Below are 15,808 nucleotides of genomic sequence, written 5' to 3' on the forward strand. Positions count from 1 at the left end.
TAATGTGACCTCGATGCTGTATAAAATTATCTCATTCTGTGCTTCATGAGTATCATATATGTATGTTGTTTTCTCATACCCTAATGATGCAGTAAATGCTTGGGAATCAGTTCCTATGATATACATAATATTACTAAGAGCATTGCAGGCAACATAGCTGGCATTTAATGTTTCATTCATTTAATGCACTGTAGCAGCTCTTCGTATGAGTTGGCACCTGTGGTTGAAGAGCTAAGTGCTTGTACACTTGTAGCCAAGGGTGAAGGATGTTAAAGTTTACATAGTGCTTGTGGCATCACACAATCTAAGTATGTATGGAAACTGCATCAGGCAATTTTATTCGTGTGTGTTTGAATGGGCTTTGACTCTCAAGCTTGCTGTCAAACGCACCATAGTACCAATGTGTCATCCCATCACAGCCCAAAATCAAAACGAACCTGATGCAAGTGCATAATCCAGTTCTCTGTTTTTTATTTGCTATGAACAACAGTGTTTCATTTCTAACCCGTAATAATTCACAAGGACTGCGCCCACTACTTGCATTCATCATTTCCATTTAAAGATCCTCTCCTCCTAGCACTAAATTTAATTTGATCAAAGCACCCTAAGGTGAATGCCAGAACAGCCATTCCTAGCCTGTCTCAACAATTTCAATAACATCAATCTCTAGCTGTCCACATTCTGAAACCTTTATTCATGTTCAGTAATACTGTACCTATTTCATAAGTAGTGCTATTAAAATCAACTACACAAGAATAAGGTGCTACTCAACATTAGTAAAGAATCCGGCCTTAAATTTTCCGCGTGTGTGTGTGTGTGTGTGTGAATGGCAGTGGGATATGGTGGGTGAGAGAATCTATTTAAACATTCTAAAATTAGGCTGAGCTTTGATATGTTATGTTCAGTTACACACAAGGAGGTTCAGATAAAAAAAGTGAACTCAGATAATAGGTTGTAGCCATTAACATGGATTAGCTCCTAAATGTTAGTGTGTATACAAGTTAAAAAGGAAGAAACACTCTGTGCACTGGATTCCATTTGTGTATTGGTTTTAGGGTTTCTGGTTTTCATTACTGTCTATAACGGGACAGCATTTGTTTTAGTGCATAGCTCATGTCAACTAGAAAGCCAATGTGTGTGTAGATGATTTGTCCCTCAGTACGCAATTTAGTAGATTTCTCTAGTAAGTTATTCTTGTACTGTGAAGGGATTTTTTTTGTCAACTATTGTAATAGTCAACTGCTCCATCACATAGGTAATTTTATATTAATATATATTGTAGATTTGGCAAGTTTTTGATGATTGCTCTGTTACTAAGCTCATCATGATGACTATTGCAACTGAGTTGGAGTTCATTTTGTCCCACCATAAAAAATATTGGGGGTCGTTCAGTATTAGTGAAGAGCATTTAACTTAAAAGATTATTTCCTTTGACAGTGGCATTGCTGTCTTGTTATAGAACCAAATGGCAATATATCTCCCTCCATTACTGCTTGGTTTTCTAACATTCCCTCCATACATATGACAGCATTTACTTAGGAAGCAAGGCTTGACCTGTCACTTCTTCTGCAACTGCACTTTTAACTTGGTTAAGAGAAATTAGCTGCATAGAGATCTGTATAAAGAAATATTGTAAGCCTAGGTATTTTAGAAATATTTTTCTGTAGTGTTATGTATTCATGATCTGTGCACTTGCCTTTTTAACTGATGAGCTATTTCTTGTGGTAATAGATTAAATATCTAACACTGTGGTAAATTAAAACTAGTGGATATGCACAACTGTTAATCTACATGCAGCAGATATTAAGGTTTCAAATAATGCTGTAAATTAACATGTTCCGTTTCTAAAGACAGATAATACAGCCATTCATAAACACTGTTTTCTCCTTTCAGAATACTACTACATTTGTAAATATCAAATTTAGAAACCTAAATTCCTTCTACTCAGTCTTTTCAGATCTAAATCACCCTCAAATGTATGATTTAGTAGAAAAACTATATTTATAGATACCTCATGGAGTGCAACATATGTCATTCCACAATGGTATTAGGAAATAAGCTTTGCCTTGCTGTAAAGCTCTCTCCCCTTCATTTGCTCACTCTGTCTCTTGCTCTGTCTTTCCACATTACTGTTTTTTCCTCCCTTTTGAATATTAGACTAGAAATTCATCAGTCTTGCTGATGGCACATTTGGTTTCTATAATTTTAGTATAGACTGAAACAATGTAAAATGACGAATGTGCTATATAAAATATTTGTATGCAACAAGATCCCTATCATCTTAGGAAATTCTGATAGTATGTTAATGAAGTCAGAAATGTAGAAAATATTATTTTTACCTCCCTCTATCAATTTTCTCATCTTCTCTAATAGCATTTATTTCCCTTCCCTGTGCTACTTCATTTCTCTCTTTCTAGGCTCTTATGTTTAATTTTAGCTTTGAAACTGCATCATTTAACTCTGGGATATGGTTTTATATGAAAAAAAATTGAAAATAATTTCATTTGTGCTATAAATTGATTACTATAGCCAGACCTTTAAGAATAGATCTTCTTAATCAAACTTGTGAAGGGAATTGAATGCTCCAAAGTATAGGTAACTACACATTACTATTCTTATTTAAATTCAGCCTAATTAATTTCCTGCAAGCTGTACTGTGTATTAATATATAAAAGTAGCACCTCTTGATGTATATATTTTATAAGGAAATTTTTGTGTGTATACTTGAAATAAATATTGTGTGGAAGAACTGCTTTTTATAACCATGGCTTATAAAGTAAGTGCTATACATACTAGGATGATACAAAATAGAATTCGTACTCCATGGTTACTATTCTGGTGGAAATTTAAATGTTTTATAAAGGCAATGGTCTTAGTGTCCCAGGAAAGTAGCTGGTGATTTATTGTAGGGCCATTTTGTTAGTATAGGAGCACTAATAGCCTACTTACCAGTGGTTTTAAAAAGGTCATAATTTCTAGCTACTGACACTTGGGTGGGAAATAGAGGAAAAAGAGGAGGAAGGGGAACTGATGTTAAAGAAAACCAAGCCATTATTCTGTATATATCTTGTAACACTCACACACAATGTGGTTATTTGACCATATTGGTAATGGGCAAAAATTGTGTAGTTTTTACTCCTTTTGTAGGCAAAATTACCATTGAATTTAGTAAGGGTTTAGAATGCAAAGGACACACTATTTAGCCCATATTCATGAGATTTAATGGAATTATCTTTTACTCTTCATTTTTATTTAAATGTTATCCTTAAATGCTTTTAAATCTTCTATATGACCACCATGCTCTTTTGTACCAAAGAACTGAGCCACAATATATGGCAGTGCTGCTTTTTTTCTTTTAAGTCAAAATGTCAAATTACAATATTTGCAGATCCTAGCCCTGCATCACAGGGAGGGAGAGTGGAGACAGGGGGAAGGGAGTGGTTCTGATTCATTGCTCAGGGTAAACAGAAAGCAAGGTATATAGTATTATGTGTGTTGACACCTACTTGCCACCAGATGTCTCATTCTCTTCCTGCAAGTATATGTCTGGGCAGCTGTGTACTGAAAAGCATCCTGTAAAACTAAAGAAATTAGAGCACTAATAGACTGTTGGGATATGTATTGAGAAAATTATTGCTGGACATAAAATCGAGTAAGTTACAAAAAGCTAAATTAATAAAAAGATTTTCAGTGTACGTATAACATCCAAAGTGGAGTCAAATTGCAAAATATATTGTGGAAAAAGAGCACACACAGTGAAAGGGAGGTCCTTGCCGCCAAAACCTTTGCAGTTTGTCCTTGTAACCTTGAACAGAACATTGATTAGGTGAAATTTGTCTCTGTGCAGAGGGCCAGCACAAAATTCGAATTTAAGTGGTGCATAAGTATTTTGCTGGTCCTTTGCATTGAGTCAAAGGGGAGAGTTTCTGAATAACAAGATATCCTCTAAGAATAGCAAGAATATTGGGAATAGAGCAGTCCAAAGCAATTAATAAATTGCATACAGTAATCTTGTCATGTAAAGATGACCAAACCCACCTGATGGACCTAATTTCAGAAAAGAGGGCACTCTTCCAGAAAGACTACTTTATAAGAATACCTTTCCCAACCAGACTTGGACTTTATGCTGAGTGTTAATACTGTAGTACAAGTACCAAGTACTTGAGTAACTCCCACTGTTTATTAGGCCTTCCACGGAATGAGACCTTTAACCAGTGGTTTCTTCTACTCATGTGTAATAGCTGATAATTTTGCTGGAAAGAAATTTGCAAGGCCATCATAATAATCAACAATGATAAAATTGTATTGGTTTTCTTACAATACTTACAGGAGTAGTAACAATAATTGAAACAAAAATAAAACACACTTTATAAGTGCAAGAAAAGGTATGTAAGCAGTTGGATTTCCCACCCTGCTCTCTGAATATGGTCTACGTTCACTTTGTATAGTTAACAGTTTATCTCCGTCCTATGGTTTGTCTGTATTGGTATTTCAAATAACACCAAACAATCTCTGGAAAACATATCTTCAACTTTCTCTGAAAGCTGAGCTACTCCTAGAGTTTCCCTGCAGAGAACATGCTCTGTCCCAAACCTTAATTCTTACTAACCAAAGAGCTACTCTCACCTTCCTCATGTCCCAGGTGGAGTAAACAGGCCAGACCAGCTCCAGTCTATCAGCAGGAATCAGGTACCATGTCTTTGCAGGGTACCAACACTTGCTAATAGGGCCATTTGACAAAATTACCTTGTCACCCTGTTACGAGGGGTTAGAAAATATTCAATATCTTGCAGAGATGGTTTACTTTGAAAGTAAGGGAAGAAAATAGCTCATCAAGCATAAGCAATTGAGCGCTAATACCCTGGATTTCCTCCAGTTTATGTTGTATCCTAACATTTGAGAGTCTACTAAACAAAGGAGTTTTCATACCAAACATTCGGGGATCTGAAAGAGATGGCACCACATCAGCTGCCTGTAGTTAAAGCTTAATATGATGTTCTGTGAATCTATTTCAGTTTATGTTATCTGCAGATTGAAGCAAAGATTCCAGTGCCAATATAAAAATTAATGATGAGAGTGGCATCTCTGGTTAATGTCACAGTGAGATACGAAGGTATCCTATATGAGAATTCATTTACAGTCAGCATACTGGGAATTTATAGAGATGGACTTGAGCCAAAACCTCAGATTTAAACCTTTTGTAAGCTTTCGCTAAGTTTGAAATTGTATACAAGCTTTGCAACATCAGCTCATCTCTTATAATTGATACTATTCTAAGAGGAAATATTTTTACTATTTGGGAAGTCTGTCTGAAGGAGAGATCTGTAAAAGAATATAAATATTTTAGGTGACAAGCAAAGCTTTCAGTTCAAAGGAACCTTGGGAATTGGTGGAAATCTGAAATAAACTGACTATAATTAAAAAGAATTGCATGGCACCCATCCTTTGGAATGTTACAAAAACATCTTAGAAAATGAAATTGGTAGGATAAGCAACTGTCAGTCTTTAAGCATTATCTTGAGTCAGTGCTGAGGTACCTGTGCTGTATTTAGATCTTAAATCAACTCTCTAATAGAGCTTTGAAGACCACAGATTGAAATTTAATAAGGCAAACTTAATAGGGCTAAACATTTTAGATTCTGCAGACAGATGAGGCAGAAGGTGATTAAAAACTCAAATTACTCAAATGTGTTCAGATGTTGTTTTAGACATTACTTTTTAGAAACTGTATCACAGACTTTATTTCAAATACAAATGTATTTCAAAAGTCTATGGAAAGAGTTGAATTACTGTAAAACTTACATTTTCTGACTTCATACTTTAATTATTCAAATGACTATTACTTGGACGCTATAAACAGTAATGTATGGAGGAAAAAATAGATGCTACAGCAATTGGTTGAAGGCGTACAGGATCTGATTCTGATCTCACTTATACCAATGAAACATGGATTTCTATTAGGTAAAACTGGAGTCGGGGGTCAGACTTGGGCTCATTGTATCTGATCTCAGAATGAATTGGAATGGTGTCAGTTCTTCAGAACTAGAGATGGTTTAAACCAAATACCTGGATCTAACAAGCCAGAACTTTGGATCTGACTCTGAACTTTATGATGGCCTGTATGGTGCAAATGAATTGAAACAGAAACCTGGATCTTAACATCCTGAGGCCTTGGAAAGTGGAGATCTAAATCTGGATCTGAACACTGCAACTTGGTTTCATCTGTATTTAAAATTCAGTGTCTGAATTTCAACTCTGCAATTTGTTACTGTTTCATCTCAGTATAACTGATGGGGACTACCACAATACTATGCTTCCCATTCAGCTGTTAAATGCCTCTTCACTCTGATTTTATGTGATCTCAATATGGTTATTACCTGATCTACTGCAAGCACCTATACATTGTTTACAATAACTGTATTTTGCCTTTACAATGCACCTTTCATATGAGAATCGCAAAGCTCTTAACAAACATATTCTGCCTCCAAAACCCCTTGATAGTAGATGATTAATATTAACCCCCTTTGCAGATGGGGAAACTGAAGCACAGAGAGCATAAGGAACAAATCCTGTCTATACAGTTGGGACTATTGGAGCAGGGGGAAGCCAAAGGGGGGCAAGTACTTTGGGTGGTGGAGATTGGTTTTTGTTTTTCTTTTTCTGCCAGAAGTATCAGCAGAAGCTGTTTATGGGTAAGCAGTGTGCAAAATCCTCTGCACTGGGCAGAACAGAGTCCAAAGCCTCATGTGTGCCTGCTCCCTTAATCTCAAGCGTAAGATATTGGCAGGGTGGAGAATAGATTTGTCTGGGAAGACATGGAGTTAATGAGCACAAACCTCTGCATGCAAAGGGGGCACTTAGCACAAACGTCCTTCTTTGGTGTCCCTCGTTGACCTTGCCTTTGCTTCTAGATTGGAGAAATTTGGTAGCCATGTAGCAGTGCTCTCATCAATACAGGGTCAGGGTCCCTGTACTGGCCATTCCTTTTTACCTTGCAATTCTCTCTCTCTTTTATGTGTCACAAGTCAATATCTAGATTGTTCAGCCATCTGACTGCTGCGTCATCAACAGCTGCAAAGTGTTGTAGTCCAACCTCCAATCTTCTAGCTGTGCACTTCTGCAGCACATGTTTGACCATCTGCATTGCTGCCCTGCAGTCAGACTATAAGGATTGGGCTTACAAATGATAGGTGCAACACTCCATGCTTGCTCTTTGAAGCATGAAGCCCACTTCCTCTAATAAATCCATGTTTTACTTGTGAAAAATAATATTTTATAAAATGTTTTTCCTGATTTTTGATGTGTCCCTTTTAATAACCATTTTCTCCAGGAATGTCCTCTCCCCCCCTCCTTCAATCTGTCCTCCCTCTTTTCCATTTTAAGTTGTTTGTGAAGTTGCTATCCATTAACATCAATGCCATGATTGAAAGACATCCTCCCACAGGACTTGATTATTCTTCAAATACATGCATGGTGGTTGTTTGATGAATGTTTTTATTTCTTTCCCAAGGGTCAAGTTCTTTTGGGAGGCACCATCAATTGCCATCCTTAATCAGGAAAAACTCTCTCACCTTGGCCTTGAAGTTGCTGACACAATTGTTGGCAGCAGGGATCAGAGCGACTTGACCTTCATCTTTAAAGGATTAGTGCCTGACTCCTTCTTTCTGAAGAAAGACTGTGTGGCATTTTTCTGCTTAACTACTCCTTTTGATCCTATAAGAGGATGACCTCACAGGACTCTCTGTAAACACAGGGAGCCTTTAAAAAAAGGCAATTCTTTTGTGACACTCAGGAGAATGCTGTGAGCAAAAGAAATGAAGGCCAGAAATGACTTATATTTTAACTAATCATAAATAGTCTATATGGTATTTTTTTTAAAAATAAATGGAGGAAGAATATCTCTTTAGCAGGCACATCTTCTCCATGTAGATGCTGCAGGAGATATGAAATATTGGTTTGACTTTTCATTATTTTTATCTAGTTTCCAGAATGCTGTTTTCAGGAAATTTGATTTGCTTGTTTCGTCATGCAGTACTTACTGCACCAAACCTTGTTTAGTGCTTCCCTAGACAAATACTAAACACTGAGGAGCGCTGCTGTGCATCATTTATAGATTGTTCATGTTTTTCTTTGGCTGTGGAATTTTGAGTTGCCTTGTATCTTTGACTTAACTGTGATTTTGCTAGGTTAAATGTACTCGTCCATAGTAGTAGTAGTCGTAATTATTATTAATGAAGAGCTATGACATGCAAAATGTTTGGGTTTTATTGTGATATAAAGACTTAATTTTGAACATGTGGCCATAACTAATTTATATTACTGATTTCAGGAACTTTTTATTTTAATTCAAATGTCAACTCACATGCAGTAAGTTAAGTTCTCAGACTTACAAAGCATTATGGTGCAATTTATTTATAGTGGCTGGGCCTTGAGAGAGTTTAAAGGTATTACGTTCATTTATTTACATATGCATCCCATTCTCCTCCTCACATTTGTAAGTACTGTTGTAATACAAATAGCAATAAAACAGCTTAACTGGTGCAGAGTAATTCAAACATTTGAAATTTTATATTTCTGCAGGAATTTTAACCCTTAACCTCCATTATCTTTTCTTCTCTTGTTCCACATGACAAGGCAAAAACATAAAGTCATAAATTAGCACCTTTTTCTGGTTTTGTTTGGTTCTTTGCGACAAAATTTCTCTTTGTTGCAATAATTCATCATAATCATTCTTGATGTATACATAAGTTTGGGACTATTCCCCTTTATTTTCTGGAAATCAGAGTTGACAGTTGTACTTCTTCAAATTTCATTCAAACTTATGGAAAGTTTCAAACATACCTATTAGTACCTACCTTTCCCTAAAAAGCCCCTTTCTAGACACTTGGTGTTTTGACTTTGTGTTTTTCCTTGTGCCGTAGGTCTATAAATACTCTGCACCAGTTTTGCTGTCCAGCTCCATTGTACCATACCCAGCTAACTGTCCCTGCCACACACTCAGAGTACAGGTAAGAGTAGATATGGTCCACCCACCTACTATTGTTAAAGAGAGACCTGGTTTTATAATCTTATATAATAAAATGATTCTCAATTTGATGTAAAGCATCACGCAGCATTAGATAAAATCAAAATAGATTTTATATTGAATACATTTTAAATTCAGTAGGACAGTCCTGCGTCTGTTGATTTCTCTCAAGCGCTGCTGAATGAGAGAGAGTAAAGTTATCTTTATAAATCATAGGCAACAAGTCTCCCTAGACTCCCTGTGAGAAGGAAAAACAAACATTTCTAGGGTTGTTCTCACAAGACAAATGTATTAAATCATTTAGTTCTCCCTTTAAGCCCTAATTTACAGTAAGAAGCACTGTTTAGAAAAATGTGAACCTCTTTGCCCCAGAATACTTTGTTTGGGGAAAGATACTATGACAACTGTGTGTAAAATAAGCCTATGTCTGGCTCTCTAGGGAGTAAGGGCCTGATCCTGCAAGATTCCTTTTTAACTCAGTGGAATTAGAGGGCAGTCAGAACATCATAGGAAGCACTTGGCAGGATCATGCCCTGCGTGTATTGAACAATACCCTACAGTACAGCTAACTGTTCTAGTTACTTAGATGTAATGCATGTGGATTTTGAAATTCTGTTTAAGTGTAGAGAGCAAATATTATACACTCCCAGCAGAAAATTTGTAGAAGCAGGGAGTTACTCCAGTGACCTTTATAGAAAAACAGTAGGGCAAGTTACACAAGGTATTTAAACATATGGACATTATTAAGAAATTGTGCATGCTGTGGACAGCTTGTCTTTTATTTAACTTCTGCTATCAAATTAGCTAGTGATAATTGCCAGCTCATGAATAATACTTGTACCAAAATATTAGAAGTATGTGCTGAAAAACCCTCTACTCACTTCGTATTGGTAATAAGGAAACGAGCAATGAATCCTAAATCTGTAAATGCACAAACACATTTTGTTGTTTTCTCTGTTTCACATGCTAGGTATCCCTGATCATGCATATGTTGGATGCTTTCCATCTTTCACATTGTAAGTCTCCATCCATCTCTCCTTCCATTGGCTTCTTTTCATCAGCAGTACCATAGCTCTGTATTTGGCAGTGGCAAATCTGTAATCCAGTTGTAAACAATGACTGTGCACCTCATCCTGTGCTGACAAGTGTCCTGACAATGTGCAGGTTTCCACCTCTCATTTCTTCAAGAGTTTTTAATTTTCCTTTGTGTTAAATGAATAGATAGAAGGCCACAGACGTTTTAGTTTCATGACCATGTTTGGATAACTTTCTGGAAGTGGGTTATTTACTAGCAACAGTAGTATTGGTGCTATTGCCATTTCTGTTGTTTCTAATTAATATGTACCCACATGTCATTGTATATTTAAAGTCCCTTGGAGCTGTAGCTTAACCCAATTAATGTTTTTGGTTTTAAAATACACATTTTTATATGGAGGCAGTGTTGCCTAGTGTATAGAGCATTGCACTGGCTTCTATTCCCATGTCTGCCTCAGGGCTACTGGGCAATCTTAAATTACTTCATCTCCCATGCCTCAGTTTTCCCCGTCGGGAAAAGGAGGATAACGACACTGTCCTCCTACTGATGAAAAGGAGTAGGTGGTATTTTTATTACACATTTTCTAATGTATTTTTTCTACTAAATATTTTGATCACCTGTATTAAACATAATTGATATGATTAGAATATTTTTTTTATTTCAATCATTTTTAAAAAATACTGGGAAACCATATACAATGAAATTTTAGTTTATTAATATTGTATAGCAAGGTACAGAAAATGTAGTTTACTTCACAGGGCTCTAAAGCAATCTTATAATATGTACATTTTAGAACTGTGGGGGATGGGATATTCAAAACCACTCGCTGTTGACCTAATACTGTTTCCATCAAAGTCACGAATACTCTCAACTTGTGTAAATCGTCATAGCTCAGCTGAAGTCAAGAAGTTCTGACAGTTTACACTAGCTGATGATCTGGCCCAAGGAGTTTTACCATTGACTTATCAGAAGCAGAGTTAGGCCAACTCTGAGTACTTTAGAATACCCCACCCTAGAACATTAGGGGCAAGGTTGACTCTAAGGGTACACTACCCACTGGATCAGCGGGTAGCGATTGATCTATCGAGGATTGATTTATTGCATATAGTGTAGACGCGATAAATCGATCCCCCATCGCTCTCCTGTTGACTGCTGAACTCCAGCTCAGCAAAGTCGACGGGGGAGCAGCATCCGTCGATCATGCGCTACAAGGACACGAAGTGATTCTAAGTCAATCTAAGATACGTCGACTTCAGCAACGCTATTCTCTTAGCTGAAGTTGCATATCTTAGATCGACTTCCCTCTCCAGTGTAGACCAGGCCTTAATGTGCAGAGGAGTTACTTCATGTAAGCCCAGCCCCCTGCATGGTGGATTATGGTTCCAGGCACAGGAAGAATGCATGCTCTGTAGGGCTGCAACTCTCCCCTCTCCCTTGATTCTGCTGTAAGAAAGTAGATAGGGTGGAGTGGAGAGTGAATGAAGCTTTGCCTATCCCCTCAGCACGCTACACCCAGCCAGCCCCATTGGCTAAAGTTGGAAGTGTGCTGTTTCCTATCTGCAGCAAAGCAGTCCTTCCCCAGGAGGGAGCCAAGCGGACTGTGAATCACAATTCCTTCCCAGGGTTCTTCCTTAGCAGATGGAACTCTGTGCCGCCCCACACTCAGGGCTAGAAGCAGTGTCTCAATTGATTCCAAGTAGAACTGGGCAAAATGTTTTAACCAACAGCCTTTTGCTGAAAAATGCAGTTTTGGGTTGACCGAAGTGCAAATTCGGCTTGAATTCAGTGAATAGTTTCAAATGAGAAAAGTGAGGGGAGAAAAACTGAAAAAAATGCAACATTTTATTTCAACATTCTTAAAACAAACTTGTGACTTTTCATTTCAAAATGACATATTTTCAAATTTAGCTAAAATTTTTGTTAAGGTTTAAAAAACACCCAAAAACAAGAAGAAAAAAGAATTGTTTTGTATCAAATGAAACATTTTGTTTAACCTGAATTGCTCTCCACCCACCTACCCAATTCAGCAAGAAAAAAATGAACATTTTCTGTTTCTGGTCAACATGAAACATTTTTTTTCAGATTTTTCAGTTCAAGCCCTGAACTGATAAATCAACTAGTAGCTTACCTCTAAGTCCAAAGTTATCTGAGACTTGAATTAAGGACCAGCTTCTGATATCCCTTCATTGAGAGTAAGGATATCAGAGTCTGGCCCCAAGTAATTAGTTGTTGTAGATTGTTGCTTCCTGATGTATGAAATTTCAATGTAATAGCCATATAAATACAGTTTATTCAATAAGTAGTATGCAAACTACAGCCCTGATCTTGTAAGTGCTCTCTACGTGGAACTCCCATTGATGATAGTGGAAACTCAGTCTATAGAACATTTACAAAATGGGCCCTACATTTGCATATATTTTAATAACATTTAATGTAGCCTTAAATCTTTCAATTTTTGTTAATAATACAAACCACTGGAAAGAAAACAAAAACTGAGAATGGATGGTTAATTCTAATTTTAGGTTTTCAGTTTTATTTAGAAAATACACCAAGGGATTAATTTTGTAGCCCAGAATTAAAAGTGAAATTTGCTCTGAAAGAGAATCAATTAATGAGTGCACTACAGTGAAATCTGGAGCATCTCTGATTTGCTGTTGGCTAATTACTGGATCTTTTATTCACTCCAGCAGTTTTATTTCTAGCCAAGATGAACCTTGGCATCTGTTTTGAATTGTTAATAAGGAAATAATGCATTTTTAATAACTGTAACTACTGCAGTAATTCCTTGCTTGCTCATTTTTACATTGTTCAATGTACACTGTAATAATACAAGATGTTTCTTAAATTTTTGTAATATAAAATAGAGAAATCAAAGTAAGCTAATACATGATGCCAACTCCAGCTCGTTGCTTGTTCCTTTGTGTTCAAATTAGCCCCTACACCTTGCATCCTTTGTCCTTTTCTCATTCATTCTAAGAAACAGATTGTAAACAGAATACAATTTGAATAGTTAACAAACTGCTGTTCAATAGTAAAAACAATCATTTGATTTTGCAGAGAATAGGGGAAAGGTTTAAAACCAGATGCACCCTACAGTTAAGATGGTACAGTTTCCATAGAAGCCAGCCCCATATCCATCAGTGGATTATGTAAATGGCGAATTAATGTAATTTATGGAATAGCTAAGTAATACATTGTTATTTATCCTTCTTTAGCTAAGAAGCATTATCATTTACCCACTAAACCCTGGTCTGCACTACAAATGTATAACGTTGGTATAACGTTGTCACTTGGGTGTGAAAACCTAGATGCTTGAGTGATGCAGTTATATTGACCTAACCCCCGCTATAGGCCGTGCTGTGTCGATGGGAGGGCTTCTCCTGTTGATATAGCTACCACCTCCTGGGGAGGTGAAGTACCTATGCTGATGGGTGAGAATGGCAGGCAAAACAAATCATAGAGGGTCTAAAATAATGCAGCCTACCCCTTGTTTGGAGGGGAACATGCTTTTCCCAGCATTACAAGTCAAATTTCAAATTCAGCCCTGCTGTAAGCAGGCTTCAATTGGGAACTGAACCAGAGCTAAATGTGGTCACCAGTTGTAAGATACATTGATTTTGTACAGCCATTGGCTGCAGAATTGCTTCATGTTATTTTGCCATTCAATTTATATGACTGTTTGCACCGTCACTGAATTCGATCCTTAAATGGCTGCCTTTCCAAGCTGTGGATTCAGCCTGCCACTCCACTCATGTAAAAGGAGGGACTTCCAGGTCAGTTGAATGTAATTACTTAATGCACATGTTATTGCTCAGGGTCCTCAAGCTTCTGTACATATAGTTAAGGCTAAGATTTAATCACGGGTATTTTTAGTAAAAGTCATGGACTGGTCACGGGCAAAAAAATAAAATATCACCGCCTGTGACCTGCCCATGACATATACCATAAATACCCCTGATTGAATCTTGGGGGAAGAGGGTACTGTAAGGGGGAAGGGAGCCCGCGGCACCAGCTGTGGGGGGGAGACCTGGTGGGCCTGCTGCCTCTCCAGCCATGGGGTGGGAACCCCGAAGGGCCCACTACCACTCCAGCTGTGGGAGGAGAAAGCCCTGAGAGCCTGCTGCCACTGAAGCTGTCACTGGGGGGAGCCCCAGGGCCAGCGGTTGCTCCGGTCACCCTGGAATTGCTGCCAGGAGCCCCTGAGCAGTGGCTCCTCCTGCCGCCCCTGGGACTGCTGCAGCTGCTGTGACTGGCTGTGGGGTTTCCGAGCAGCTGGCTGCAGAGCTGCTCCAGCAACAGCCAGTGTGGTTGTCCCCAGGGTCATTTGAGCAGGGTCAGCTGCTCGGGTGGTCCTGAGTTCAGCCACACCAGCTGCTGCAGAAGTCACCGAAGATCGCAGGAATCCATGACTTCCACGACCTCCATTACAAACACAGAGCCTTACATATGATCAATACTGAAGCTGTAATAGTTCAGTGTAAATTGGAGGATAATCAGGAGAGAAAGAGTGTGTGTGTGGAAAATATACCTGTATATACATATTTGTACTATATGTGCATATGTGTGTATATAAGCATGTACATATTACTACAACTGGACAGATTTGTTTAACATTAATGCTTGAAAGATATTGAAATAACTGTTTGAAAGGCTGAATTCCATTTGTCTGATCTGTTTCTTTGTATGAATACTATTTATTTGCTTTGTTGTGCATGAAATAACAGTTCCCAACCATACTCCTCCATCTACCCTCTTCAGCTTTCATTACTGATATTTTCAAACCAGATGCCTTGTCATGTCCAAAGATGATTTCTAAAATCTTGAAACTGGAGATTTCCTTTTCTTTTCTTTTTTTCCCCAGTGATGCCCGTGAAAACAAAAAGATATTGCAAAGGATGTTATAGTACCAAAGAAACCCCATGATTTTCTTGCATTCTCTGCCTGCATAATGTTTAATCAGCACCTCTGTGAGGTAAAATTATTTTTCTGACAATTCTGTACTTATTCTGAAATTCAATACAGAATTTTTCAGTTTTAATCAGCAATGTTGGCTAATGTGTAACAAACCACTCCATCAAAAATAGCAGAAGGATTGATCATTCTCATCCTTTTTGCCTGTGCCAGAAGTAATCTGTGTAAACCAGATATTACAGTAATGGTTAACAGGAAATCCACCATCCTATAATAAACTAAATACCTAGCTGTTAGCTGTTGATGTATAAGTGACAGGTTTCCTTTTCACAATCAGTTTCCCAAATTGTTCTGTGAAATATTTGCACAGTCAGACAATCAGGGAAAATCCATTTTTGTTAGATTCCTGCAATTGAAACATTACTAATTTTTTCAGGTTAAAATACCTTTTCCATCCTCAGGTTCAAGTTCCTCATTCAACAGAAGTACAGTGTATCCTAGTCTCAGAGAAAATACCCCAAACTCCTCTGTAAAATCTCACATAGAAATGTCTTTTGGTCCTAGAATGCCCTGTCTTTCTGGGAGACCCCCAACACCACAATCTACTAGTGAGGGTGTTCTGATGTGGTTTTCCAGCCAAATGTCTGTCACAGATACAGATGTGTCCAATGAGCTACATTTCACAGAATCAGGGGCGGCTCCAGGCCCCAGCACGCCAAGGCAGAATTCCTAGAGCCGCCCCTGCACAGAATACAGTGAGTGGCTAAAATGACAGCTTATTAAGGCTTCACAAAACACCAGCAGTTGTTGAGAAGGTATCTTCATTCCAACAAAAT

The 15,808-nt window shown here is 37.8% G+C and overlaps 1 protein-coding gene across 3 annotated transcripts in view; it reads left to right on the forward strand.

Annotated features, from left to right (window-relative positions):
* The window catches only part of IQSEC1 (IQ motif and Sec7 domain ArfGEF 1), a 737,615-nt gene that overhangs the window by 438,726 nt on the left and 283,081 nt on the right, over positions 1–15,808 (forward strand). The window lies entirely within an intron of this gene.

Source organism: Gopherus flavomarginatus, chromosome 6 (assembly GCF_025201925.1).
Source record: "Gopherus flavomarginatus isolate rGopFla2 chromosome 6, rGopFla2.mat.asm, whole genome shotgun sequence".
In the NCBI taxonomy this organism is placed as follows: Eukaryota; Metazoa; Chordata; order Testudines; family Testudinidae; genus Gopherus; species Gopherus flavomarginatus.